Source organism: Babylonia areolata, chromosome 29, assembly GCF_041734735.1.
Source record: "Babylonia areolata isolate BAREFJ2019XMU chromosome 29, ASM4173473v1, whole genome shotgun sequence".
NCBI classification, from domain to species: domain Eukaryota; kingdom Metazoa; phylum Mollusca; class Gastropoda; order Neogastropoda; family Buccinidae; genus Babylonia; species Babylonia areolata.
The window spans coordinates 14,986,575-14,991,574 of NC_134904.1; the positions used below are offsets into that span (position 1 = coordinate 14,986,575).

At 46.9% G+C, this 5,000-nt stretch overlaps 1 protein-coding gene across 1 annotated transcript in view; it reads right to left on the minus strand.

Annotated features, from left to right (window-relative positions):
• The window catches only part of LOC143275075 (homeobox protein cut-like 1), a 136,415-nt gene that overhangs the window by 113,293 nt on the left and 18,122 nt on the right, over window positions 1–5,000 (minus strand). The gene's annotated exons all lie outside the window — the stretch shown is intronic.

Genomic DNA, 5,000 nt, shown 5'->3' on the forward strand with positions numbered 1-5,000 from the left:
GGCGATGTGGGTGGGTCTTCAAAGCACCACTGACGAGCCTCACTCAGGCTGTAAAGGTCAAGGTCGTCGGTTGGTTTGGTTGGTTGGTTGGTGGCCAAGGCAAAGTGCCTATCCATCACCATTCGGCAATGCCTGCCTGATCACTGCTCATCAACGGAAACAGGACTACCGGGTCCACACTCACTCTGCTTGTGATTGTTCATTCCCGACTTATCGCGCGCGCGCGCGCGCGCGTGTGTGTGTGTGTGTGTGTGTGTAAGTATGCATGTATGTACATATATATGTATGTATACATGTATGTATGTATGTATGTATATATGTGTATGAATGCTTTCAAGTTCACAACTGAACAGTCCTTGAGCAAAATCCTAATTCAACGTGCATATATTATACCCATATTTCATTGACTCTTGTCTGTTAGCTGTGTTGAGTTTTCGTGTCCACAATTCCCTGTGAGGGGTTTCACGACAATTAAACCGAGTCCTGAGCCCACAGTCCAGACGGAGCAGCGGAAGGCAGACCTCAACCATCACAGCCCCACCACAGATATCCGCACGACGATCCTTGACCCCACCAGACCCCATCAGAACCCTGACAGACAGACAGCAACGGGCGCGGAAGGAAGCAGAAGGACAGGAAGAATGGTGGCGGGCAGGACAGGGAGAGTGTGACGGCATGGTGTCAGCTGAGGTCCTGGCTGCGGTCTGTGTGGTGTCATCAGCACGTGCTTCTGTATAATTCCCATGTGAGGTGTATATATATAGAGAGAGAGACAGACAGACAGACACAGACAGACAGACAGACACAGACACAGGCAGACAACAGCTGACAGATACAGCTAGTATCGATATCTCTCTCTCGGTTTAACTCCCATGTGAGGTAGAGAGAGAGACAGAGAGAGAAACAGCTGTAGTATCGATATATATCTCTCGGTATAATTCTCAAAAGAGAGAGAGAGAACAGCCGTATATATTTCTCTCGGTATAATTCCCATGAAATAGAGAGAGACGGAGAGAGAACAGCTGTATATATTCTATATTGTATCGATATACATTATTTCTCTCGGTATAATTCCTCTGTGTGTGAGTGAGAGAGAGAGAGAGAGAGAGAGAGAGAGAGAAAGAGAGAGAGAGACAACAGTTGTATATATTCTACTTAGTATCGACATATCTTATTCCGTATAATTCCCATGCAAGAGAAACACAGAGAGAGATACAACATTTGTATATTCTATAACTGAAGTATCGATATATCTCTGTATAATTCCCATGAGAGAGAGAGAGACAGAGAGACAGACAGAGAGAGAGAGAGAACAGCTGTAGTATCGATATATCCTTCTTGGTATAATTCTCATGAGAGAGAGAGAGAAAAAAAAAAACAGCTGTAGTATCAATATATATCTCTCTGTATAATTCTTTTGAGAGAGAGAGAGAGAGAGGAGGAGGAGAGTGAGGAAGGGAAACACACACACACACACACACACACACACACACACACACACACACAACAGCTGTATATTATAGTATCTCTCTCTCTTTTTTTTCTTTCTTTTTTTTCTTTTTTTTTATGTGTGTCTCTATCTCGCTACAGCACAACGGCGTTTCCTCAATCCAGAGACTGTTCCCGATGAGCAAGCAACACACACACACACACACACACACACACCAAACACAGCATCCTTTATCTGCCGCTCTGACCCCCCGCTTCCCGTCTGCCTCCCTGTACTGCCGTCCTCATCACTCATCAGGCACCTCATGGCTCGTCTGTCTATCTGTCTGTCTGTCTGTCTGTCTGCATGCTCATCGATGAATCATGCCAGTTCAGCCTCTCCTTGCGTACGTGCTTGTGAGCTTCACTTCCCTCTGTCCGTGCACACTTGACCCCTGTACATGTTACTGTACCTTAGTGGTGACATTGACCTGCATACTAACTGAGCGTATCAGTGATGAGCGGTGGGGGAAATGAGCTGGTGATTCGTTGTGTTGGTAATGTGGCGGGGACAGAGTGTTGTGTTGGTGGGAATAATGGCCTCTTTTTTTTCTCTTTTTTTTTTTATAAAGGCCCTGTACGGTTTTTGCTGGGGATTTCTGCCGTGCTTGTCACAGGGATCGAAGACAGCTAAAAACAGACAGCGGCGGGGATATCTGGACGCGGCCTTACACATGTGTCACTCACAGTGCACGAATAAGGGTTAGATTGTTAGGGAGATCTCCACTGAGCACGAATGGGATTACGTGGAGGTACCTCCCAAACTTACTTCATCCTCTTCATGCCTTGTGGAGATCTCCCTAACTTCCTTCATCCTCTTCATGCCTTGTGGAGATCTCCCTAACTTCCTTCATCCTCTTCATGCCTTGTGGAGATCTCCCTAACTTCCTTCATCCTCTTCATGCCTTGTGGAGATCTCCCTAACTTCCTTCATCCTCTTCATGCCTTGTGGAGATCTCCCTAACTTCCTTCATCCTCTTCTCCCTAACCTCCTTCACCCACTTCTCCCTAACTTAGTTACTTCATCCTCTCCATACCTTATGGAGATCTCCCTAACTCCCGTTATCCACTCCTCCCTAACTTCCAGCAACTTCATCCTCTTCCTGCCTTGTGGAGATCTCCCTAACTCCCGTTATCCACTCCTCCCTAACTTCCAGCAACTTCATCCTCTTCCTGCTTTGTGGTGATCTCCCTAACTTACTTCACCCACTTCTCCGCAACTTACAGTTACTTCATCCTCTTCCTGCTTAGTGGTGATCTCCCTAACTTACTCCATCCACTTCTCCCCAACTTAGTTACTTCATCCTCTCCATGCCTTGTGGAGATCTCCCTACCTTACTTCACCCACTTCTCCCCAACTTAGTTACTTCATCCTCTTCCTGCCTTGTGGAGATCTCCCTAACTCCCGTTATCCGCTCCTCCCTAACTTCCAGCTACTTCATCCTCTTCCTGCTTTGTGGTGATCTCCCTAACTTACTTCATCCACTTCTCCCCAACTTACAGTCACTTCATCCTCTTCCTGCTTTGTGGTGATCTCCCTAACTTACTTCATCCACTACTCCCCAACTTACAGTTTCTTCATCCTCTTCCTGCTTTGTGGAGATCTCCCTAACTTACTTCATCCACTACTCCCCAACTTACTGTTACTTCATCCTCTTCCTGCTTTGTGGAGATCTCCCTAACTTACTTCATCCACTACTCCCCAACTTACAGTTTCTTCATCCTCTTCCTGCTTTGTGGTGATCTTCCTAACTTACTTCACCCACTTCTCCGCAACTTAGTTACTTCATCCTCTTCCTGCCTTGTGGAGATCTCCCTAACTCCCGTTATCCACTCCTCCCTAACTTCCAGCAACTTCATCCTCTTCCTGCTTTGTGGAGATCTCCCTAACTTACTTCACCCACTTCTCCGCAACTTAGTTACTTCATCCTCTTCCTGCTTTGTGGTGATCTCCCTAACTCCCGTTATCCACTCCTCCCTAACTTCCAGCTACTTCATCCTCTTCCTGCTTTTCCACTTCTCCCCAACTTACAGTTACTTCATCCTTTTTTTGCCTTGTGTAGATCTCCCTAACTTACTTCATCCACTTCTCCCCAACTTACAGTTACTTCATCCTCTTCCTGCTTTGTGGTGATCTCCCGAACCTCCTTCGTCCTCTTCCTACCTAGAGCAGATGTCCTTAACTTATGTTATCCTACTTCCTGTCCAGTGGAGATCTCCCTGACTAACTTCATCCTCTTCGTGATCATGCTCACCTGAGGCGCCTATCAATGCTGATACCACTATATAACATCCGAAGATGCAGCGACTGGATATATTGACACGATTCAACACAACCAAAGTTCACCTGTCCATTTTCCGCTGCTCTGTGTGTGTGTGTGTGTGTGTGTGTGTGTGTGTGTGTGTGTGTGTGTGTGTGTGTGTGTGTTATCTATCTATCTATCTATCTATCTATCTATCTATATATATATATATTCCCCTTTTGCTCCAGTCTTTCCTTCCTACCCGAAAACGCCCTTCCCACCCGTCTCTCAGCACCACCCTCTCTCTCTACCCCCACGCCCCCTTCCCCCAGCCCCTGCCACCAACTACCGTTCCTTTTTTTTTCAGCGAAGAGAGAGTGACGTAAGCTCCCGTTTTTGCTCACCGGCAAAAATCAGTGACATTCCACTCTTTTGACTCCCCAGATGTCGAATCGAACCGAACAACCACTGTGTCAATATATCGGTGCCTGTCGGCCTGACAAAACGCCGCGGTCTGTTCGAGGCACGAACCTTGCACCATCTTCGCCGCTTTTTTTTTTCCCCCTTGCTTATTGCAACCAATGAGACAAAGCCTTGAAAGAGGTCCCGGGGCGGGGGGGTGGGGGGGGAGGGGGGGGGCGAGGGAGGGAAGGCTTCTTACAGGCGAAGATTAGACTTGTCTCACCTCGCGATTCAACATACGCGCGCACACTGACACAGATATAAACACTGCATACAAATCTGTCTGTCTATCTAGACAGAGATAGACAGTGAGACAGAGAGAGACACACACAGACAGATAGATAGATAATGGTGACAGAGGTCTATATGACTTACCTCCAAAATGTTGAGATGGAGAGAGATCGAAGGGAGACAGGCAGAGACAGTGACAAAGACACACATATACTGAGAGAGGGAGTGTGAGACATACCACAGACCGAGACTCACAAAAACAGACATGTAAACAAAACCAAGAGACAGCGAGAGAGAACCCAAAAACAAAAACAAAAATGATGAGAACGGAATGTGTGAAACAGAGAAACAGACTGGGAAACAGACAAGACACACACCGAGATAGACGAGGCAAGGTGCCCTATACCTCAATGACACAGGGACACACAAGACCTGCTAGTGCCAGCAGACCTGGTAGTGCCAGAACCCCATATATATATATATCATCATCATCATCATCATCGTCGTCGTCGTCATCAAGACATGTGCCCATTCAAGGATGGAGGCAATGTCCCCTAAACCTCACTGACACATGGA